The sequence below is a fragment of the Triticum aestivum genome, chromosome 1D (genome assembly GCF_018294505.1).
Source record: "Triticum aestivum cultivar Chinese Spring chromosome 1D, IWGSC CS RefSeq v2.1, whole genome shotgun sequence".
In the NCBI taxonomy this organism is placed as follows: domain Eukaryota; kingdom Viridiplantae; phylum Streptophyta; class Magnoliopsida; order Poales; family Poaceae; genus Triticum; species Triticum aestivum.
In genome coordinates, this window is record NC_057796.1 from 32,844,386 (window position 1) to 32,869,654 (window position 25,269).

General features: G+C 46.2%; 2 pseudogenes; both read left to right on the forward strand.

The window, feature by feature from the left end:
* Positions 1–921: 921 nt before the first annotated feature.
* LOC123157379 (probable leucine-rich repeat receptor-like protein kinase At1g35710) lies at positions 922–24,685 on the forward strand (annotated as a pseudogene).
* LOC123164206 (LRR receptor-like serine/threonine-protein kinase RGI5) lies at positions 15,587–18,415 on the forward strand (annotated as a pseudogene).
* Positions 24,686–25,269: the final 584 nt, after the last annotated feature.

A 25,269-nucleotide genomic window follows, 5' to 3' on the forward strand; every position in this document is an offset into this window, starting at 1 on the left:
GTATAATTAAGCGAGCATGTGCATAACTCATCAACTACACTTATTAACATCTAGTAAGCAAAAACAGAATTTGTAGTACAAGACAGTGTCGCTCACCCGAAATTATAAGGAAGTAATATGTCTCGTTGGGTGTTTAGTCGCACCAAGAACTCTAGCAAGACTTTCTCTGTGTATATATGGTCGATCATATTCACGTGACCATGTCTCTTCATTAATGGTATTTCGGTCAATGAACCCAATGCCATAGCGTCCAGCTTTTTTCATTTCATAGATCTTCATTCTGCATAATACCATAGAAAAGAATATAGTGAGGATAATTACAGGTAATGATCTACGAGCAGTACAGCTAGCTAAAGACTTAAAATACAGAAAGAAATCACTTACAGACAATAACAACTGACGATAGATTTCTCGAGTGCGTCTTGATTGAATAACTGAAACAGTTCTTGAAACTGAACCCATAGAGCCTTTTCATGGTAGTAATGCTCTCCCGTGACTTTCACATGAGAGACTCTCGATTGGTAGTCTTGACTTCTTTCATGTACCATTCATGCAATTCATACATTCTCGTTGATAGACGGTTGATCTCCTCAGGCTTGACCAGAGGTTCACCGCAGGCATATTTCCGTTTTAGTTCCTCCTCTTTAAACGTTTCCATGGGCTCGATCTCTATGAGTTGATAAACAGTGATACCGGCCTCTTCAGCCATCCTTCTATGTTCGACGGTTATTAGCAGCTGATCGGCGCCGGTACTCACATGTGTTGGTACAATGAGCGGGGGGTCGATTGCACCGCCTGTTCTCCCAGCTGGGGAACATTTTTCCCGCTTTTTTTGGCAGCTGCTTGACTCGAGCTCGAGCTCGACTCCTTTTTTTGTGCTTGATATGACTTCTTGATTTGACGCTCATAGTCTGAGTCAATATGCTTGGGAGCTGGTGGTTCAGCCATACGAATAAAGTAGTCAATGATCTTCTCAGGTACTTTCTCCTTTGGCGGCGGTGGCGGTTTCGGTCCAAAATGGGCCCTCACTTGGGCTTGCACTTCGGCTTCGTTTTCCGCGTCACTCAGGTCATAAGGCAACCTCGGAGGAGTCTTGAGGCTTGGACCATATTTGTATTTCTTGCCTCCTGTTGTACCACTAGACATCGTAGCTGCGGGGCCTCCCTTCCGATGTTGCTTAGGCGGCGAAGCCCGCTGAGGCGGCGGAGACGGCTGACGCAGTGCCTGACTTGGAGGAGGAGGACTGGGCTGACGTGGTGCCGGACTTGGAGGAGGAGTGGGCTGACGCGATGCCGGACATGGAGGAGGAGTGGGCTGACGCATTGGCGGACTTGGAGGAGCAGGAGTCTGCTGAGGCGGTGGCTGACTTAGAGGAGCGGGAGCCTGCTGACGCGGTGGCGGGCTTGGAGGAGGAGCTGGCTGACGTGGTGTCGGTGGCCTTGGAAAGATGATGCAATCCTTTCTCCATAAAATGATATGATGTATGGCCTCTCCCAGTGTGCGCTCGTTGTCACCTCCCGGAATTTCAAGCTCTAGCCCCGAATATTGTGCCACCACTTCATCAACCGTGACACGAGCATAGACAGCTGGAATCGGATTGCAATGGAAGGTTGCTTTAGGGGGATTTGTATAAGCAACGCCGTCCGCCACCTTCATCGATATGTTCTTTATTTTAAAGTGTAGCTCACAATTTGTAATATCCATGATGTCATCCACAGGGTATCTATCCAGCAGTGCATCATCGCCCGGGGCGGAACCCACGCTGCTTCTCGGCATGGATGGGACGGTGCTATCCAATGCTGGATCCGCTAGCTGCTGCCGCTGCTAAGACCCCCTTTCCTGGCTAAGTGTGTCGATTTGCTGCTGCTGACGCTGGAAAGCGAGTGCCAACTCCGCGTGCCTTGATTCTAGGCCTTGAAGGCGGTCTGCTTCCTGCTTCCTCTGCTCCTCCTCCAGCTTCCTCTGCTTCTCCTGCTGCTGCTTCTTTCTCGTACGGCTTCTGTAGTCGGCGTTCCTGTCCGCAAACCCCTCAAACCATGGAACAACGCCTTTGCCTCGTGTTCTTCCCGAGTGTTCAGGATTCTTGAGGGCGCGCGTAAGCTCGTCGTTCTCTCTGTTGGGCGTGAACACCCCTATTCGAGCCTCTTCTATTGCAACAAGTAAACTGAGGTCGGCTCCTTTAAGACTTGCCCGCGCCAAAACCTCACATGTCTTTGGGTCCAACGTCCCCCCATGCGCATAGAACCAAGTCCTAGACCTGGGGGTCAGCTCAATGTAACTGGAGTCACCCCTGCATCCACCATCTGTTGCTCAACGAGATCCCACTTAGGCGGGGCCACCTCATAGCCACATGGCCCCAGCTTATGGTGCCACTCCTTTTTCGCGGCATTCATCTTGTTTTTTCTCGACCGTTCCTGAGATACTTCCAATTCCTTGAAGTTCACAAAAGCATCCCAGTGATCTCTTGCCTTCTCCAATCTTCCCTTGAATTCTGAAGCCTGCTTTCCTGCTTTCACGTACGCGGCCCATATAGTTTTCTTGTGGTTGTTGAATGATATCGCCATCTTCTTAAGAGCACAGTTCTTGACTTTCTCCACATCTGCATCTGTGAAATGATTTGGTCGGGTGAAATGTGACATGAGAGATTCCCAAAGCCAATCTTTTGCTCTTTGGTCGACAAAAGTAACATCTGGATGCTCCTTTGCTGGCTTTTTTCATTCTTGAATGGAGATCGGGACTTGGTCCCTGACAATAACTCCGCATTGACGAATGAACTTGTTCACATTCTTCTTAGGTTCGCGCGGTTCGCCATTAGGTTTGATGGCATCGATGCTGTACTTTACGCCATCCTTCAACTTTTTGGCCGGGCCTCGAGTTGTCCTGCTGCTGGTAGAAGATTTGCTCGATCCGGAGGGCTAAAAGAAGAAAGATCGATTCTTTAATATATATACAAATCAATTAAAACATGTGATGATCACCAGATGCCATCTTATATAAATATACCTCGCCGGTCTTTGTTATTTCAAGAACAACATTTCCTTCGTCATCGAAGTTCTGTACTTCATCGTCTATTCGTTCGTCTTCATCAAATATCATATCACCCTCACCGGTAGGGTTTCGGTATTGCAAGCCGTCACCTTCTTCACTCCCATCTGGCCGGCTCGGGGAGCGTATGATGTCGAATAAGGTCTTTTCTCCTTCTCTCCCGGTGTTGTCCATAGCTTTTATTTAACTAAATCCAGAAGAAAGATAAAAAATTAGTACGCATCTCGAATAATAGTAGATAATTGATATGCATCTCGAATAATAGTAGATAATAGATATGCATCTCGAAAGATAAAATTGAATTATAGTAGATATATAATATGCATCTCGAATAATCCAGATAATTGATATGCATCATCGAATAATCTCGAATACATCGTCTCGATTATTATAGAATAATATAATCTCGAATATTATCGAATAATATAATCTCGAATACATCGTCTCGAATATATCGAATACATCACTAGCTAATACAGATCGAATACTATCGAATAATCTAGTTCACTCGCGGTTCTTGAGGCACGGGCGGTGGACACCCAAAGAGAAGGAACCATCACAGGATCATAGCTCGGGTGAGATCCCCGAAGAACCTGCCAGGTATTGGAGAATCCGACGTCCAACGCAGCCATGTAGCGACCGGCGTGCTCGTCCTCCTCCATGACATGGCGACGTACCACCTCCGGCGGGGCCGGCTGCCTCCGCACCGAAAGTGGCCCACGCGAACGCCACCAAAGGAGCTCCGGGTCGACGACGGGACCCGGGGCCGGGTTCCTCACCAAGCGGCGCCCCCTGAAGGTAGCACCTCCCAGTGCCAGTCCGGCGAAACCCAGTCCCGGACATGGCTCCTCTGAAGCAGGACGTCGTCGCGAACGGGTCGACGGCGAGGATGCGGGCCGGGCATCATTGACGTCGAGAACAAATTATATGCAAATATAACATTTTTGAAATGGTTGGATTGTGATTTCTTATATACGAGGAAAACCTTTAGTCCCTGCTATAGGAATAGGATGCAGAATCATAACGGATTCTCTTAACCTTTAAGAGGGATTTAACAAAATGACGCCATTCTGGGTGTGCAGAAAATGGTCCATATTTTTCCTGATCTCATCTACCCTTCTATATGTCACATTGTCTAGTGTCAAAGGATTCAAGGAAACCATGGCTTCATCATTAGCCGAAAGTAACAGGCGCATGATCGTACGAAGATCCCCAAAGTTGTTTTGGAACGGAGTCCCGTATAGGATAATTCGCTCAGGGTTCATTTGTAGTGTTTTTCAATTTCAGGGTTATTTAGCTCAAAAAATCAGTAAATGCATGAAAAATAGCAATCAGACTGTCACTGGAGTCCAATCAGCTTAATGGCCTACTACCGACAGAATTAGGATCTCTTGCTCTACTCATAGATCTGGACCTAAGTAGCAACCAGTTTCTAGGAAGCATTCCACCTCAGATAGGACATTGCCACCTTTTATCATCCTTACTCATATCAGACAACTTATTGACAGGAGAAATACCACAAGAACTTGGATATCTCACCAACCTATATGAGCTGGATTTGAGTAGAAACAATTTAAGTGGCACCATCCCAGGGACTTTTTCTAATCTTTACCAACTTTGTAGGCTGAATTTATCATATAAAAGTTTGGGTGGCAGAGTTCCGTTACTTCCATATGCATCTGGCCCTGGAGCCTTTATCTCACTTGGCAATAATATGGATTTATGCGGTGAAAACTTTTATGGTGTAAAACCATGTGAAGTACCAAAGCTAGAAACACCAAGTGAAGTACCAAAGCTTGACAGAGAAGGACAAAGCAGTAAATGTCCAAATAAGATCCTAATTGTAATTATTTTTGCTCCCTTTTCATGTGTTAGCCTTGTAATAGCAAGCATTGTGGTTGTTTGTCGGAGAAGAAAACTCGTAAAAATTACTACCAAAAGCAAGTCCAGAGATATACTTTCCATATGGAATTTTGACGGGAATTCAGAGTTGAGCTTGAAGGGGGGACTATTTTTGCTGTCAAGCTCCTCCACTCGATGGAAGAATACAGCAATGAGGGAACATTTCATGCCGAGATTGAAGTACTGACGAAAATTAGACACTGATGCATCGTCAAGCTGTATGGATTCTGTTCCCACTCCCAGTGCAAATTTCTCGTGTATGACCTTATTGAGAGGGGAAGCTTATCGTCTATTCTGCATGAGCAAGAGCTAGCGATGGAACTAAATTGGCCCAGGAGAGTTGTTGTCGTGAGGGATGTAGCTCAAGCTCTCTCCTACTTGCACCATGATTGCGACGATGCAATCGTGCATCGTGACATAAAAAGTAGTAATATTCTTCTGGACCTCGATTATAAAGCTTATGTCTCGGACTTTGGCATGGCCAGGAAGCTGAAGCACGGTTACTCAAGCTGGAGCACTATCTTTGCAGGGACATGTGGGTACATAGCCCCAGGTACGTACATGGGCTTAATATTTTGTTTATCCTTGAATTAATATGAAAATGTGATTCAGAAAGAGACAAAATGTGGTTTTGTTTTCTTTGTTGCAGAATTGTCATCACCATGTTATTGACAGAGAAGTGTGACGTGTACAGCTTTGGCGTGGTTGTGCTGGAAGTTTTGATGGGAAGGCATCCGGGTGATCTACTCCTTCCATTCTTCTGCCGAACAGAGCAGCCGACAAAGCTCAAAGACATCCTGGACCAACGCGTCGCAGCACCGTCAACTACTGACGAGGAGAAGGATGTCATTTTGGTTGCCTTGGTGGCCTTTGCTTGCCTGCAAGTCTCTCCGAAAGCTCGGCCAACCATGCAGCAGGTATATCAGGCACTCACGAACAGAAACCGCCCAGCGCTGATGCTCAGGCCCCTTCATGAAATCAGGCTGCAAGATTTGGACGATTACTGTGGCACCATGAAGAATATATGAAGCTATGTACTAGTCTGCTGTGTTAGCAACTGTATATGTTTGGCACGTGTCTGTTTGAGATAGTGGATCTATACTGTCAGGCTTGAAATTTGAAGTGTCATGTGTCAAGGGATTGATATGAACAAGGGATTTGTGTGGATTCTGTTGATAAATGAAGCGGCATTTTGATATGGCAATTAGCTTCTTAACATTTGCCTAAGTACCGATTTACTCTAGTTTGTTTGACTGACATTTGGTGGGTGTGTTTGGATGATAGTTCTGTGATTAATGGTTCTTGTTGAGAGTATGTAATCAGTTAGTGTGTAGTTTATTTTGCCATTGTGTTTATCTTCCCCCAAAGCCATCTCAGGAAATTTGATCATATGCCCTTGTTTTCTTTGCCTTATTGATCATACATATGCCCTATTAACTTATTTAAGCCATTTCGAATTTCTGAGCAAAATATTGCTAAGTGAAATGAAGATCTTGCCCCTTGGCAAACTTACAATTTCTCCAAACTCGATATAGCTCAACAGAACCAATCAGCTAGGCCTGTTCGTCCTGTTCGATAGCAGGGAGAGCCGCCACGTACAGGAAAGCCACAACGATTCATTACAGAAGAATTCTACTTCACTAGCAACACCAGAATAAGAATGATGAAAAGAAAGTACACAACAAACTGAAGTTTCTCATTTTGGGCAGCCAACTTTTCGATACGTAGAACATGTTACGAGCAGACGCATTGCTTATGATGAGCATATTTATCATCCAAATTTTCTCGACCATGCCATATAACCTGTCCAACCACACGAAGAAACGCCAGTTGTTCACCAAACATACTAAATTCAGCAACTTGATTCTGAGCATTAAAGAACAGAGAAACAACCTTCTTGTCCTTGTCATTCCACTGAATATTTGGCCGGGTTCAGAGATGTCCAAGACTGCTGCAAGATCAACCTTTAGCATCGACATTGTAGACCTTCAGCCAGAGGGAGCCTCATCGTCCCTTGGTGCTAGCCGGGGCAGAGTTGAGCTTCTCTCTGACATGCCCTGTGCTGCCATGGTCGGGAACAGAGACGAAGGGAAAGCTAGGGAGGACTGACGAAATCAACAGGTAGAGTCGGTCACCGGAGATTCCACGCGCGCACGCTGTGCCCGTGGTTGACGAGATAATCAATCCAGTAATTTTGAATAGTAATTATTTTAATGTTATAACTGTCCTGAATCCTAGTAGTATCAATCTAGTACGCTTTCAAATAATATCACTGGTCATAGCTTGAATAGAGGCATCCTAGCTACTAGACTTCGGCTTGTATGGGCAACCCATGCAACGAGGTAGATATGAACTGGGATACGCCGCACCGAAACCTTTTAAAAACTGGTAGTCACAAACTGAAGTACAAATTCTAGTAGGAAAATCAGTACTAGCATGTTAGAAATAATCTTGAGTTTGTGTTGAACCTAGTTTATTTTGTCCGGATTACCAAGATCAAGGTTGCCGGATGATTAGATTAGGAAAAGTAAAAGCGTATGTGCTTGGGAGGCAGATTTTTGGTCTATGGGGCCCTATATGATTCTTTTTTAGTAATTCAACAAGAAGTCAAAAATTGCTGAAAATATTTTTGAAATAAACTTGACCTTTTATTGTACTCGTGAGAAAAATCCACAAAAAGAAAATCCCCCTTTGACTTCTTTTCAAAAAAAGACAAATTTTTGATCAAAATAGTGTGAATAGTGACCTATAATAGCAAATAAATTTTGTCTTTTTTGCTGTGAAGTCAACTTTGATTTTCTTTCATGAAAATTTATATCCTAGTGCAAATTTTTTGAAAATATTAAAAAACAATTCGCATATAGGGTGCATATACAACCAGGAACCAAAGTGTATTTCCCATGTGCTTATGTCTATGTCACGTGCGTAGGTAGAGTCCGGCTAGGACTAGTAGTCAGGCCGTGTCAAAGTACTTGTAGGATTAGTACGTGTCCTAGTGACCTAGTAGGTTTCTTAGGTGTGCGTCCGTATTGTAGTAGGATGTCTTTTGAGTTATTATCTTGGGATCGAGGTAAAATAAAAACCAGAGGGGATCACACTATGCAGGCATACACGAGTAAGGTACACACTGAACTTTTTCATGTGAGCTGCTATATAGCTTAATGCGTGTAATAACACTATTGCCTGCAGTTCCTTCTTATGGGCCGGCCTATTTACATGGGAGATGTTTATCTTGTATTTAAAATGTTAAAAATATGTAAAACTGTTTGTCGTGTATTTAAAAATATTCAATGTGAGATAAAAATGTTAGAATTTATGTTAGCAAATATTTATTGTGTATTGAAATATGTTAAAAGTGTATTAGAAATTCAACATGTTTTAAATATTTTTGAAACTAATTCAACAATTTTCACTGTGCATTATTTGATTAATGTTCGTCGTGCATTAATGTTTCACATTATTTGCAAATAGTCTTCATGTATTTATAAAATGCTCAACATGTATTTATAAAATGTTCAAAGTGTATTTATAAAAATTCAAAACTACTCCCTCCGTTTATAAATATAAGAATTTTTAGATATTTCAATAGGGACTACATATGAATGTATATAGACATATTTTAGAGGGTAGATTCACTCATTTTGCTCCGTATGTAGTCCATATTGAAATATCTAAAAGGGCTTATATTTAGGAACAGGGGGAGTATATTTTAGAAGGTATATATATTAAATGCACAAAAATATTTAGGAAAAAACTTTAAAAGGGAAAACCAAAAACCACAACAAAAAGGGAAAAAACATGAAAAGATAAAATGGAAAAGATAAAAAATGAAAAGGAGAAAGAAATGGAAAAGGAAAAGATATAAAAGCAGGAAAATAAAGAATAAGTAAATAAAAAGAAAACAAAAAGGAGGGAGAAAACCCAAAACATAAAAGGAATAAAAAGTTGATTTAGGTCAATCAATGCAAGCGAACATAGCAGCCTACATTAAAGCAAGGTGATATTCTTGGTTTCGTCCCGCATCTAATCCTACATTAAGTGCATTATACACGAGGTGGTACTAATTTGTACGTCCACACCGTTTTCTGGTACGTCACTTGGGCATCGTAAGGATCGGGGTCATATTGGGCCTCTGGCCCGTTCCGTTCCTCCGTCGTCATTAAGAGAAGAAACAGCCGCACTGCAAAACGAAGAAAAAATAGACAGCGCCCTACCAGGAATCGAACTAGCCTGGCCGAACAAATCAGGCCCATCTATTTGGGCGGTCCGAACAAATCGTCTCAAAAATACTTGCCGTTTAGTGGAATTGAACTCAGAACATCCGGTCCAATAAACAACATCACAACCAACTGGGATAGATAATGGTGTGTGTTTGATGTTAGGTGGACTCATATAATAAATAGTCCCACCTCGCTCCGCCAAATACAATCTACCCAATTTATATAGGTGTTTAAAGTTTTTGGATATCACGAAGCAATCTCGGGATCGTGATATAAAGAAATATATGGAGGGGAAGAGAGGCTAAAGAAGGAAACAGTGGCGCTATATTGGGCAGTTAAGAGGATTTCGAGGAATCAAGGAAATATATAAGGAAAAAAAGAGATGGCTAATTAGCTTTCTATATATGCGACATAAGAGAGCGAGGAAATATAAGGAAGCACTCTCTTAAAGAGGATTTCAAGGAATCGAGGAAATATAAGGCAAAAAGAGAAGGCTAAATTAAAAAGAGGCTAAAAAAAGATGCTGCATGTATAATTTATAAGGAGGAGAGGGACATGCACGTTGAATCATCTTTCATGATCACGAATAAAATAGAAACAGAAAAAATAAAAGGAGGCGAATAATTCGAACTCGACATTTTTAACTGTGAAGTTAACAGCTAAAACTAAAAAAGCGTCACAATGTGCTGCCATCTGGGCATAAACATGCAGGTGATTGATCAAGACGAGACCATGCAGTCCACTTTGTAAGCTACCAACAAAAATTGCAATAAAAAAAGGATCAATCCAGACAGAGATCACCACGGCCCAGTGCCTACTTCCTGTTTACTTAATTTATCAGCCAATGCAAGTAGGGAATCCACTTTGCAGCTAATTAGATCAGTGAGCTAGCTGCTCAATGACTACATATTGATCACGTCACCGGCTACCTCCACCCATAATATATCCATCTCTGGGATATTGTACATGTTTGGTACATCTATATATATCTTCTCGATGTTGTGCAAGCCATACTCGCTGGCGAGAGTTCACTCGGCTCCCAGCTCACCTAATCCACGCAACATGCATCAACAACAGGGCAACCTTTAATTAATCCTTTCTCTTTAGGCTTCTCGATTTTTTAGGTGCTATGTGTACAATATTTGTATTGTCAGTATGATGGTTAATTGTTGATATGATATGCTTTGTAACTAGGCATCGATGATCCAACCTACAACATCATACTGAGACCAGTGCTCTTACTTCAAATAATACTATATGAAAATCCTTTAAATTGTAGTTAACACATTGAAGAATATGTTTCAAAGTCGAGAAATAGGCACCTGACTGAAATTCATCGTGTCCCCATTCCTCTCCAACGGCAACCCTTCCACCATATGTTTATCCGGCTCAAATACTCTTCCATGCACACCACAGCTTTAACCCTAGGGGTGTGGGGAGTTCAAGGAGGTACCGCCGGGAATGAGTACGGCTCTTCACATCTATACCCCATGGGCTGGACAACGACAATAAAAAATGCGCTAACTGAACCAAAATCAATTGGGCTTCGACTAAATTATCCATGGCCAAAGCAATTAAATTAAATTAACCGTAGCAACGCACGGGCATATTTACTAGTAGAAAGAAACAAGAAAAAAGGCAACATAAGTCTTTGGTCCCGTTGGGAGCAACTGAGGTGTACAATAAACCCAAAAAAACATGTAATAGTTCTTCGGTCCACACTAGGAGAGATACTGCCATAATCGAAACAAAAACCAGTATATTGGGCCGGTCAACCTCGTGATGCCTGTATGCAAGCATGACATTGTGATCACATAGTAAGCTAGCGAGATATATATTTTTGTACCAAATTCTAGAAGGTAATGACCACTAATTAGCCTAAAATTATCTTAGAGGCCTCGAAATAGCCTCACTACTATGATCTTTACTTTTATGGTAGAATAATTTATCATATAAAATGACTAGTAATTACAACTTCAAGCTCTATCTTTCATGCTGGCCTTCTCATCCACAGGAATATGGATATGTGAAATGTAAGTCCAACATGAAACAATTGATGGTGTTTTACATATACTTGATTCCTGGGATCCTAAGCATGGAAGGATACACTTAATGTTCACGCTAGTCTAAATAAAAATAGTTATGTGCATCTTAATGATGTAGAACCTCGGGTATTAACATCCATCTCTAAAAGAACTCAAGACCCCGCCCAAAGAGTCATATAGAAGCCGGAACAAGAAAAATAAAAGATCGATCGTGTCCCTTTTCTTAGAGAAATTGAATGCACCGAACAACATGAGAAGCAGTTGGAAGTTCTTGCCTCCAGACGAGAAGTAAAAATAATATATTTTAGATTTGCAAATATTTCTTAGTTCCTAACTTTTCATATATTCAACCCCAAGAATTGACCCATGTATATAAAGATGGAACAATTTATGCTGTTAATAGTTGAGGTTAGCATTGAGAATACTATTTTAAATTTGCGATTTTACAGACTTTCACTATTTCTAAGTATAGCCAAAGTAAACGTGAAAGTGCTCTTTTAATCCAGAGCTCACATGCTCCCTCATGAATAGTAAAATCAAAAAATAGTAAAAAAAACTGGTTAATTTGGTGAGAAACATTGATGAATGTGTTTCACTACATGCAAAAATTTGTAATGAAATAACATTCATGGAAGTGTGGGGAGAAAAAACAAAATTGATGCTCCAAAATGCTTCCAACAATAGTATTTTCAAAGCATCGATTCTGTTTTTTTACCCACATTCAACAAATGTCATTGCGTCACGAATTTTTGCGTTCAACGAAAACACTCGTCCATGTTTATCACAAAGAAAACACAGAATTGTTTTACTTTTTTTACCTTTTTCGATTTTACTGTTCATGAGGGAGCATGTGAGCTCGGGTGCAAAAACTCCACGTCCGTGCGTGCACCTATTAGCACACTAGAAGTAATTATGTTTATGTGTTCAAATGAAAGACGGTGGTGGTGAATGAATACAAATTTGCTAAACATGGGTTTATTATGAGAAACATTCTATTATGTGGCTTGATCTTGCAGTCCAAAGAATTTCAAACACTGCCTTGAACCCAAAACCTCAATTGAACACCAATGCCACAGGACATGTAATTTTATAACCATCGAATATATATGTGCCTAGGAAATCACATCGGAGGCAGAAGTGAACAAAGTTGTCAGGGTTGCAACTGGTTGAATCCGAGAAGGATGCTTCATGCTATACTCATAGTACACAAGTTCAATAGACAAAAGTAACCAAATGTGGCATTGTTAGTCCTAGAATCAAACATTCCGTACATTTGTACAAAGAGACCCAATATTTAGAGCATACATCATATTTATCATAGGATCTCCCAACTCTCACTTGTGGTTCTTTTCACAATTTTTTTGCAACAAAACTTGTTTTATACGATAGCATGCAAATCGTATTTAGTTCTCAACTTTTATCTCCAGAAAACATGTAAATGATTCGGCATATGCGAATTTTGTTGTATACCATAAAAAGTACAGAGAGGGTTCATGACCTTTACACTATAAGGACTAGTGTGTAATACTTCAAATTGAAGGAGTACATGAATTTGAACAAACAAACTACGGTGTTCATTTTTTTTTACTTCCTGCAATGGTTACCGTCAAAATCGAAAAGCTCCCCTCCGACGTGGGTCCCACATGTCATCCTTCTTCATCTCATCTTCCCTCTTCTCCCCCTTCTCCTACGCTGCCGCCCCCGTCGCCCTGGACGCGCCACCGTATCCGCGAGCTCCCCGCCACCGCCGCCGATTATGCAAGCTGAGCAGCCTCAGGTCGACGCCGTTCGACTTGCCCGACCTCACCTCTCTCAATCAGCTCGGGGAAAGGGAGCCAGGGAGGACATCAGATTGGATGGGAGGTGCCACGACCAGGAGCAGGTACGCCCTTTGCAAGTCTCATTCTCTTAATAATCACAAATGATTCCCCATGCCGCTACCCGGCATGATTTCATGTGCCGCCTTGCTGATCTGCAATTCCCGGCGATGAAACCCTAGCAGAGCAATAAATTTCTTGAATATTGCGCGCGTCCCCGAAAAATGCGAGGCCGTGGCACGTGCCATGCGGTTGCCCCCTCTTCGAACACGAGAAGTTTCGAGGCCAACGGAGCAACAGGACCAGCACTTCCTGCACAAACCGGACACGTTCCATCTCGATACCCAAATACTAGCTCGGAGATGCTGCGGTTTACAAGCGACCTCAAGGGAGGCTTACTCGAAACGCGTCCAAAATTTTGCCACACCTTACGGAGGCCCTGTGATGACACTGTGCCAGATCCCGAGCAATCCTACCATCGTACGATTTTCCGAGGATTTCAACGGTTGCATTAGGAATGACACCGAGGTACTTTTGGTAACCCGGTGGCAGGGCATGCCCCCTCCCTCGTCTGTGCAACGCGTAGGCATGCCACAAGGACATCAAAAATGATTCCCCATGCCGCTACCCGACATGATTTCATGTGCCGCCTTGCTGATTTGCAATTCCCGACGATGGAACCCTAGCAGAGCAATAAATTTCTCGAATATTGTGCGTGTCCCCGAAAAATGCGAGGCCGTGGCACGTTCCATGCGGTTGCCCCCTCTTAGAGCACGAGAAGTTTCGAGGCCAACGGAGCAATAGGACCAGCACTTCCTGCACAAACCAGACACGTTCCCTCTCGATACCCAGATACTAGCTTGGAGACGCTGCGGTTTACAAGCGGCCTCAGGGGAGGCTTACTCGAAACGCGTCCAAACTTTTACCACACCCTACAGAGGCCCTGTGATGACACCGTGCCAGATACCGAGCAATCCTACCATCGATATCACAAATAGTCCATCTCCTTAACAAGGGTGTAATGAATACCGAAGCTTACTGCATCTGGACTATCCCACTATTTATATTTAAACAGGTCTTGTTGCTTGTCTGTAGGCGAGGTGGGACTAAACTTTGATGGTGGCCTTTACCGAGAGCCACTCTCGGCAACTGCTCGTTTACCGAGAGCCACTCTCGGGTAGCCGAGTATAGCCAAAAAATACATCAGTCATCCATGCTCTCCACTTGAAGAATATACACGATGAATACAGATGATAAATCATACTTATCCTGCGTATCCTCCAAATATAGTGCAAGGAAGACCCACCCTTGTAACAATCTAATAGATGAAGGTATTTAAGCAGGTGCAGGACTTGCTCGGGGGGCGAGGTGGGACTAAACTTTGATGGTGGCCTTATCTTTACCGAGAGCTACTCTCGGCAACTGCTCGTTTATCGAGAGCCGTCTGGTGCTAACTGACGGAGCCGTCTGGTGTGAACGGACATGCCATGTGGCTCCTCTTTGCCGTGCGTAGCTCTTGGCGTCTGCGCCGTTTGCCGTTCGGTGCTTGTTCGTCGTGAGCCAGTGACGGCAAAGTAAGCAGTTGTCGTGAGGCCAGGTTTGCCGAGTGCTGCTCTCGGCGTCGTTTAGTTTGCCGAGTGCCCGCGTTTTGGCTCTGGCGAAGACGCCCACACCCGGCGTATATAAAAATTGCAGTAGTGTCCAGAAAACATGTAAATGATTCGGCATATGAGAATTTTGTTGTATACCATAAAAAGTACATAGAGGGTTCATGACCTTTACACTATAAGGACTAGTGTGTAATACTTCAAATTGAAGGAGTACATGAATTTGAACGAACAAACTACGGTGTTCATATTTTTTTTACTTCCTGCAATGGTTACCCTCAAAATCGAAAAGCTCCCCTCCGACGTGGGTCCCACATGTCATCCTTCTTCATCTCACCTTCCCTCTTCTCCCCCTTCTCCTACGCCGCCGCCCCCGTCGCCCTGGATGCGCCGCCGCATCCGCGAGCTCCCTGCCACCGCCGCCGAGTATGCAAGTTGAGCAGCCTCAAGTCGACGCCGTTCGCCTTGCCTGACCTCACCTCTCTCAATCAGCTCGGGGAAAGGGAGCCAAGGAGGACATCGGATCGGATGGGAGGTGCCACGATCAGGAGCAGGTACGCCCTTTGCAAGTCGCATTCTCTTAATAATCGGATTCTACTGGTAATTACAGCTTGCGGTCAAATTCAGTCAGCTCAGGAAGACAACGCCCTTTGCAAGCGGGCGGCACCACGCGTTTTGCGAGTCTCGTTCCCGCAGCGCCATGTTCTGTTCATGACTGCATTCAGTTTTATTTAACTGCTCACTGATGCATGCTTGTGTGGAGCAGAATGTGATAAGGTCTTGCACGCGGTCCTTGGGGGAATCAGCTCCACAATCTGTCCTAGCATAGCCTACACGGCAAGCCTCCCAATCACTTTCTTTAGAACAATCAACGGCATCCGCGGACTATATATATCCACGTATGTATAATGTGTGTGTTTTGGAGCTTCACTTATGAACTAGTCCTGCACAACATGAGCCTTCTCCTAGCCTTGGAGCTGCTGCTGCTCCTGCTGGCCACGCCACGCCTTTCTTGTGCCTCAAATTCTACACAGGCGCCATTGGATCAGCAGGCTAAGGCACTTCTCCAATGGAAATCTAGCCTAAGCAGTTCGTCCAATGATCTCCTGGACTCATGGACAAAGGGAAGCAGCCCCTGTAACCAATGAAAAAAATAGCGTGCTACAACAAAATAGCGTCGACCTCAAAATATGTTATTAGCGTGCTATATCGCGCTATAGCGTGCTATTAGCGAGACGTTGTACACTGATATATTTAGCGAAACAATTCTCAATATGCTATAGCGTGCTATTAGCGAGGTTATAGCGTGCTACTTTTTTCAGTGCCTGTAACTGGACCGGCGTTACCTGCAGCACCGCTCTGTCCCCTGGCCGCAAACAGGGTGATGTTGTGCTAGTTGTGTCCAACATTTCGCTTGCGGGGTTTGTCCTTGTTGGCATGTTAGACAGGCTCCACTTTCCAGATTTGCCCCATCTTGCGTATCTCGATCTTAGTGGCAACATTCTCCAGGGCTCAATCCATCAAGCATTGGTGCTCTTGCCCAGCTCACTCACTTGGATCTATGTTGCAACATTCTTCGGGGCTCAATCCCATCAAGCATTAGTGCTCTTTCCCATCTCACTCACTTGGATCTATCCAACAATGAACTGAACGGATCTATCCCAACATCCCTAGGTAATTGTACTAACTACAGTTTGTTTCTACCTTGCCTAGTACGGTTGGAAGACTAGGGAATTTGGTGAGCCTCTCCACTTTGCAGATTTGCCTCATCTTGTCTATTTGAACCTTGGTAACAACCACCTCTTGGGCGGAATCCCTTCAAGCATTGGGGCTCTTGCGGAGCTCACATACTTGGATCTGTCCGTCAACGACCTGAACGGATCTATCCCACCTTCCATAGGAAATTGTACAAAACTATCTTCCCTCGATCTCTCTTACTACAATTTGTTTCTACCATGCCTAGTAAAGTAGGAAGACTAGGGAATTTGATGAGCATCTCCATTTTGCAGATTTGCCTAATCTTGTGTATTTGAACCTTGGTGATAACCACGTCTCGGACAAAATCCCTTCAAGCATTGGGGCTCTTGCGGAGCTCGCATACTTGGATATGTCCGTCAACGACCTGAACGGATCTATCCCACCTTCCATAGGCAATTGTACAAAACTATCTTCCCTCGATCTCTCTTACTACGATTTGTTTCTACCATGCCTAGTAAAGTAGGAAGACTGGGGAATTTGATGAGCATCTCCATTTTGCAGACATGCCCCATCTTGTCCATTTGGACCTCGGTCACAACTCTCTCTCGGGCCTAATCCCATCAAGCATTGGCGCTCTAGCCAAGCTCGAAAACTTGGATCTGTCCGTCAATGACCTGAACGTATCTATCCCAACATCCCTAGGTAATTTTACTAAACTTACCTCCATCGATCTCTTTTACTACAATTTTTTCTCTACCATGCCTAGTACAGTAAGGATGAATTTAATGAGCCTCTCCACTTTCCAGACTTGCCCCATCTTGTCAATTTGGAGCTCGGTTATAACTCTCTCTCGGGCCTAATCCCATCAAGCGTTGGCGCTCTGGCCAAGCTCGAAAACTTGGATCTGTCCGGTAATGACCTGACCGGATCTGTCCCAACATCCCTAGGTAATTGTACTAACTAACCTCCATCGCCTATTTTACTACAATTTGTTTCTACCATGCCTAGTACAATAGGAAGAGTAGGGAATTTGATGACCCTCTTCACTTTGCAGATTTGCCCCATCTTATCTATCTGAACCTTGGTAATAACCTTCTCTCAGTCGGAATACTATCAAGCATTTGTGCTCTCGCCAAGTTGGAATACTTGGATCTATCATTTAGTATTCTTAATGGATCTATCCCGCCATCCATGGGTAATTGTACAAAACTAACCCATCTTGATCTCTCCTATAATTTTTTGTCGCAAGGATCCGTTGGAAGCATAGGAAATCTAACGAGTTTACACTACCTAGATCTTTCCAGAAATCAAATAAATGGTTTCCCTTTGACCATTTTGAAATTAGCCTCTCTAATAACACTGGCACTTGGATCCAATCAGCTTAATGGTCCATTACCACCAGAGTTAGGATCACTTCTTCTTCTCTCACATTTGAATCTTTCCAACAACCGGATCATGGGTTCCATTGGAAGCATAGGAAATCTAACAAGTTTAGAACTCTTGGATCTTTCTAACAATCAAATAAATGGTTCCATCCCTCCAACCTTCTGGAAATTGATCTTAGTTACAACACTGTCACTTGATTCCAATCAGCTTAATGGCCTATTACCACCAGAGTTAGGATCACTTGTTCTGCTCACAGATCTGAACCTAAGTAGCAACCTATTTCTAGGAAACATTCCACCAGAGATAGGACATTGCCACCTTTTATCATCGTTAATCTTATCAGACAACTTATTGGCAGGAGAAATACCACAAGAACTTGGGTATCTCACCAATCTATATGAGTAGAAACAATTAAACTAGTGCCATCCCAATGACTTTTTCTAGTCTTACGCAACAGTATAGACTAAAATTATCATATAACTATTTGGCTGGCAGAGTTCCATCTACCGCTGCAACATTGATCTCACTTGACCATAATATGGATTTGTGCGGCGATTCCTATGACTTAAAACCGTGTGAAACACCGAAACTCAACATGGAACACCTAAACAGAAAACATTCACGTATGATACTTCTTGTTTTTTTTGCATCCTTTTCCTTCTCGCTTGCCTCTTAATAGCAAGCATCACGGTTGTTTGTCGGACAATGCAAGATGCCGTGATTCCACTAAGGGACCCTTGAGGGCAGTCACCGAACCCGTACAAATGGCAACCCTTGGGGGCGGTCACCGAACCCGTACACTTTGGCAACCCTTGGGGGCGGTCACCGGTACCCGTCAAACTGCTCGGGGCGATCTCCACAACCTAATTGGAGACCCCGACGCTTGCTCGGAGCTTTACACCACAATGATTGAGCTCCAAACACCACCAACCGTCTAGGGCGCCCAAGCATCCAAGAGGAACAAGCTCAAGGGCACCAAGCACCCAAGAGTAATAAGCTTCTCAACTTGTAACTTCCACGTATCACCGTGGAGAACTCAAACCGATGCACCAAATGCAATGGCAAGGGCACACGGAGTGCCCAAGTCCTTCTCTCTCAAATCCCACCGAAGCAACTAATGCTAGCGAAGAAAAGGAGAGGAAGAACAAGAAGGAGAACACCAAGAACTCCAAGATCTAGATCCAATGGGTTCCCCTCACATAGAGGAGAAAGTGATTGGTGGAAATGTGGATCTAGATCTCCTCTCTCTTTTCCCTCAAAAACTAGCAAGAATCCATGGAGGGATTGAGAGTTAGCAAGCTCGAAGAAGGTCAACAATGGGGGAAGAACACGAGCTCAAGAGATGAGGTTCATTGGGGAAGAAGACCTCCTTATATAGTGGGGGGAACAATCCAACCGTTACCCCCACTTCAGCCCCGCAGAGAGCGGTACTACCGCTTGGCCAGCGGTAGTACCGCTTGCCCCTATAAGCGGTACTACCGCTCCCCCTCGCGGTACTGCCGCTGGGCCCAGAGTGGTACTACCGCGGTGGCAGGGCGGTACTACTGCAAACGAGCGGTACTACGGCCCCCACTGCCGCGGCTAGTACCGTAGAACCCGACACGAAAAAAGACCCCTCGAATCGAGGCGGTACTAGCACAAGACCGCAGCGGTACTACGGCTGGGGGCTACCAGCGGTACTACCGCTCTGGAGCGGTACTACCGCTCCGGCCCGCGGTACTACCGCTAGGAAACCAAAACTGCCATAACTTCTGCATATGAGCTCCGAATTGAGCAAACTCAAGCTTGTTGGATAGTAAGAAGAGGCAGGGGAGGTATGCCAACAAATAGAGGAGTGAAACCTCCAACCGAGAAGAACCGGCATAACCTCCAACATCGAAAACATCATAGAAGATGCGAGTGAACTCCGTTTTCGATGAACTCGAGCTTGTCATCAAGATGACCATAAGCTCCAAAACTCACAAAGAGAAGAACCAAACAAGAACCAATAAAGATGATGCAATGATGCAATGGTTTGAGCTCTCTATGAACGATACGATCAAGCTACTCATCGAGAGCCCCCCTTGATAGTACGGCAATCGATCCTATAACCCGGTCTCCCACCTACATCATGAGACCGGTAAAATAGAAAACCTATCAAGAGCAAACCTTTGCCTTGCACATGGTCCACTTGAGCTAGATGATGACGATCTTGACTCCCTCAAGTTGGACCACCTTTCTTGGTTGCGTTGGCTCGATGAAGACTAGTTGATTGCTCCCCCATGCTCCACTATGGGTGAGCCACTCTTCCGCACATCTTCACAAGTCCATTGTCACCACAATGGACGGCAAGCTTCAAGCATTTGATCTCTTCATGATGCTTCACTTGAACTTGCACACCGCAACCTAACCCCACAAAGAACTCTCACGAAGATCATGGGTTAGTACACAAAGCGTAATTGACAATGCTTACCACACCATGGGATCGCTTGATCCCTCTCGGTACATCTTCTACGCTTTGTGAGTTGATCAAGTTGATTCACTCTCGACTTAGTCTTGGTCAACCATGAATCTTTTCAACTCTCTTCATTTGGATGATGTCTTGAAGATGTACATGAATGATCACACAATCTTCTTCTCCAGGACATGCTTGCAATAAGCTCAACTCTCACATGACCAATCTTTGGATAATTCCTTAATAACCCCTTGGTCACCACATAAACTCCTTGAAACCAACACATGAACTTCAAGAAATGCCTATGGACAAATCCTTCAAATATAACTCAAGGCAACCATTAGTCCATAGAGATTGTCATCAATTACCAAAACCAAACATGGGGGCACCGCATGTTCTTTCACCCGCGGTACTACCGCCTGCCCAGCAGTAACTGGAACAGCCCAGATGCAAAGAAGCAGAGGGCGGTAGAACCGCTGGCGCGGTACTATCGCTCCCCCTTGAGGTACTACCGCAAGGCAGGGATAGTCCAGATTTTGGGAAGGCACGGACATAAAAAATTACATCCGTAGCAACTTCCGCTGAGTTGGGATCTGTGCAAAATTCCGACATGGTAGTACCGTAAGCCAGGAGCGGTACTACCATACGGGGCGCGGATGTAAAAAATTACATCCGCTCCTACTACCGCGCATGCAGTTGAGCCAGGCCAGAGCGCATGGTACTACCGCGCACTTGGCGCGGTACTACCGCGTAGGGCGCGGATGTAAAAAAATTACATCCGCCCCTACTACCGCAAAGCAACAGCGCCTGGCCTGAGGCCACAGTACTACCGCTCCAAGGAAGCGGTACTACCGTGGGCACTTGCGGTACTACCACGCCAGGGGCCGGTACTACCGCAAGGGCCTGCGGCACTACCGCTCCTAGGAGCAGTACTACCGCATGCCCCAGTTCAGCCAACACGACAATTTGCATAGATAAGAAAAGACGGTGGATGCTCCAAAGGCCAAAGGAAATGCGGTGCAAAAGGAGTAGACGTGTACGTGATGATTCCACCCAAACCTTTCCAAAGCGGACCCCCTCTTAATAGTACGGCTTTCCTACGACTCAAATCCACCGAAAAGAAACGTAGAGAAACGCCGTCTTCAATAGTCTTCGAGGGGCACCAAATCGTCTTGTGCCTAGTGATGAAAAGTCTGAAATACTCAAGGCACACGATTAGTCCGCAAAAGCATTGTCATCAATCACCAAAACAACTAAGGGCTAAATATGCCCTTACAGGAAGGAGGGGGTTGGACGTGGCGAGGCTCGCGGTCGCCGGCGGCCAGGCGCCGTCATGCGAGAGGGAGGAGGAGGCGGCAAGGGCAGGAGGCGCGGCTAGGGTTTAGGTCTCCCGGCTCCCTTCGGGAAGCCGAGCAAATATGATTGCTTCTTGCTTGATTAGATTGATACATCTCCTCTCCTTATATAGAGAGGTTTACTTGACTCCTAAGCAAACGATCCTAATAATGATAAGATAATTGGGCTAAGCCCCTAATAATGATAAGATAACTTGGGCCACAACCCACTGGGCTAAGCCCCTAATGTGTCGGTCATAACACTTCTCCCCGCCTGCACAAACAGCTCGTCCTCGAGCTGTAAGGTGGGGAAGCGCTTGCTGAACTCCTCGAGGTGATCAACCAGCGTCAAACACCTTCGTGACAGCTGGGGCGGCCAGGTCGGCGGCAGCGTTGTCCTCTGGAATGTAGTCTGCAACCTCCAGGTAGAAGAGTCGCGGGCAGGCGTGGCCGGGCGTGTAGAGCTCGTCGCAGTTGAAGCACAACCCTTGGCGGCGACGCTCGAGTAGCTCGGCCGAGGTGAGCCGGCGGAACGGGCGCGCCGCGGTCGCGGCGAGGGGTGCCGCGGAATCCTGAGCAGGCCGACCCTGCGCGGGATCCGGCCAGGGTAGCGACCCAGCGGCCCGGGACGGCGATTCCTGCTGGATGGCCACCAAGCGGCGCTCGAACGCGCGGGCATAGTACATGGCCGTCTGGAGATCCTGGGGTCCACGAAGCTCCACGTCCACGCAGATGTGATCTGGAAGTCCACCGACGAAAAGGTCGGCCCGCTACTGTGCCGTCACGCCCGACGCATGGCACGCCAGGGCCTGTAAACGGTTGGCGAAGTCCTGCACCGTGGAGGTGAAGGCAAGGCGGCCAAGCTTTGCCAGTCGACTCCCGCGCACCGGAGGCCCAAAGCGAAGGAGGCAGAGCTCGCGGAAGGGCTCCCAAGGGGGCATGGCGCCCTCGTCCTGCTCGAGGGCGTAATACCAGGTCTGTGCCGCGCCGCGGAGGTGGTACGAGGGGAACTAGGTACGCTCCGATGCGAGGGTGCGCTGCCCAGGAAAGAACTGGTCGCACTGGTTGAGCTAGTTGAGGGGGTCCTCCGTGCCGTCATAGGTGGCGAAGTCGATCTTGGCGAACCGCGGCGGTGTCTGGGTCGGAGCGCCGTGTCGAGCTGGCTCGGAGGTGCGGAGCAGCGAGGCGGGTGGCGCCTGGTCGGGGTACTCCGGGTAGGGCCCGGCTGAGCCGGATGGCCCGCCGAACTGCGGGAACGGGGTCGGCTGCTCCGGAGCCGTGGTGTAGACCGGCGATGGCGAAGACCCAGCCGCCCAAGCTGGTAGTGGCGACAGGGAGGGCGGGAACCAGACCTGATGTATCGGAAGGCCGGCCGGCGAGCACGCCCCCGAGCTGGGCAGAGGTGGCGCTGGTGGTTTCAGCGTCGGCTGTGGAGGGTGGGCTGGTGCATCGGTTGCCGCGGGGGAACGCGGCTACAGATGCCATAGGGGAGCCGCAGCTGGCGGCGGCGGTAGATGCCAGAGTGGAGCCGCGGCCGGGGTGGTCCCGCCGGGGTGCCCCGCCTGAACGGCAGCAGCGGCAGCCCGGTGCAGGCCGGCGCGCCCTGGGCCGGCCACGGCAGCGCGGGGGCCCCCGCCTGGAACAGCAGCAGCGGCTACCCGCTGTAGGCAGGTGCGCCCTGGGACGGCCACGGCAGCGTGGGGTGGCCTTAGGCGGCGATCGGTGCAGCCGGTGGAGGTGCGTAAGGCCCGGCCATGTACTGGTAGTACTGGTTCAGATGGAGGCCCTGGACTGTCGTCACGAGATCCCGCAAGGTATTGGTGACATGTTCAGGCGTGAAGACGGCGGCCGTCGGCGGCGCGGAAGTGATGGGGGCCGGCGGCGGTGGGGAGCCCGCGGTGGTGACCAGGCCCGACAGCGTGGGGGCCCCGGCTGTGGTCATCGGGGCGGTGGACAGCGGGACGGTGGTCATCGGCGCGGTGGTGACGACGGGCAGCGGCGGCGAGGGCGTTGAAAAAGACATGATCGAACCCGAGTCTCTGTATACCAAATTGATAGGACCTAGGGCCCTACCAGGTCTAGGGCGTAGGTTGTAGGGGAAGGAGGGGGTTGGACGTGGCGAGGCTCGCGGTCGCCGGCGGCCAAGCGCCGTCGTGCGAGAGGGATGAGGAGGCGGCGCAAGGGCAGGAGGGCGGCTAGGGTTTAGGTCTCCCGGCTCTCTTCGGGAAGCCGAGCAAATATGATTGTTTCTTGCTTGATTAGATTGATACATCTCCTCTCCTTATATAGAGAGGTTTACTTGACTCCTAAGCAAACGATCCTGATAACGATAAGATAATTGGGCTAAGCCCCTAATAATGATAAGATAACTTGGGCCACAACCCACTAGGCTAAGCCCCTAATATGCCGGTCATAACAGAAACAAAAACTGATTATGTTTCGATATATTGATTTTTATTACAGAATTGTCATCCACCATGGTGTTGACCGAGAAGTGCGACGTGTACAGCTTCGGTGTGGTTGCGCTGGAAGTTGTGATGGGAAAGCACCCAGGTGATCTACTCCTTCCGTTCTTCTGCCGAACAGAGCAGCTGGGGAAGTTCGACGATATCCTGGATCGACGCATCGCAGCGCCATCAACCATTCATGAGGAGAAGGTAGTCATTTTGGTTGCCTTGGTGGCCTTTGCTTGTCTGCAAGTCAATCCCAAATCACGGCCAACAATGCAGCAGGTGTATCAGGCACTGACAAATAGAAACCGGCCAGCTTTCATGCCCAGGCCCCTTCATGAAATCTGCCTGCAAAATTTGCACGATTACTATGGCACCATAAAGAATATATGAAGCTATATTGCTAATCTCGTGTATATTTGGCATGTGTATTTGTATTTTTGTGTAGACTTCAAGGACAGAAGGACAGATAACATCCTTTGTATGTTGACTTAGTATTGTTACTAGTAATTTCAGTATTGAAAATGTCATCGTTTGGCAAAACTGTTGGCTGAAAATATATGCATTCCCCTTATCCTGCCCTCTTCATTCATCTGAAGTAGGCGGAATCACCTTTTTTTCCATATGGTTATGTTTCTAATTGCCAATTTTTTTAATTGGAATAGACACAGTATGTCTTAGTGGAAACTTATGCAACAGACTGGATGTTTAACAGGCAATACCTGAAATGACCGAAGCCTTTTAGCCTATAAATTATAGCTGTGCCGATCCCACTTACATATGTGCATTCCTTTCTTTTCTTAGGGGACGGGGAGTAGGTCGGCTTTACTTGCAATAATGTTATCAGAATGTTCCATTCACACTAGCTCTCACAGCCCAGAGGGTGCTGAAGCTGTAGACTGAACTCCGAATGTAGTGCGATGAATATGGAAGGAAGAATATCTGCTTTGGACAAACATGCGTGGGTCATAACTGAAGTTAATTTCCATCCTTGTCTGGTTGCAGTTTCTAAAAACATTTTATGCATGGTTGCTGTTTCTGAATACTGGCCGGATCTCCCTCTTTTCTTTTGTAAACATGCAATTTCTTCAAACTCTAGGGAGCACTGCCTCATATGGAAAGGCGACCACGATCCATTGCACATTCTACTTCACTAGTTTCACTAGCAACACTAGAAGAAGAATGACGAAAAGAAAGTACATAAAAACCTGAAGCTTCGTATTTTCGGCGGCCAACTTCTCCATACGTCAATCGGGTGCTGCATTCTCAACCCTAATAATAGCATCAATCTCAGTTCTCATGACACGCTACGAACAGCCACATTGCCCATG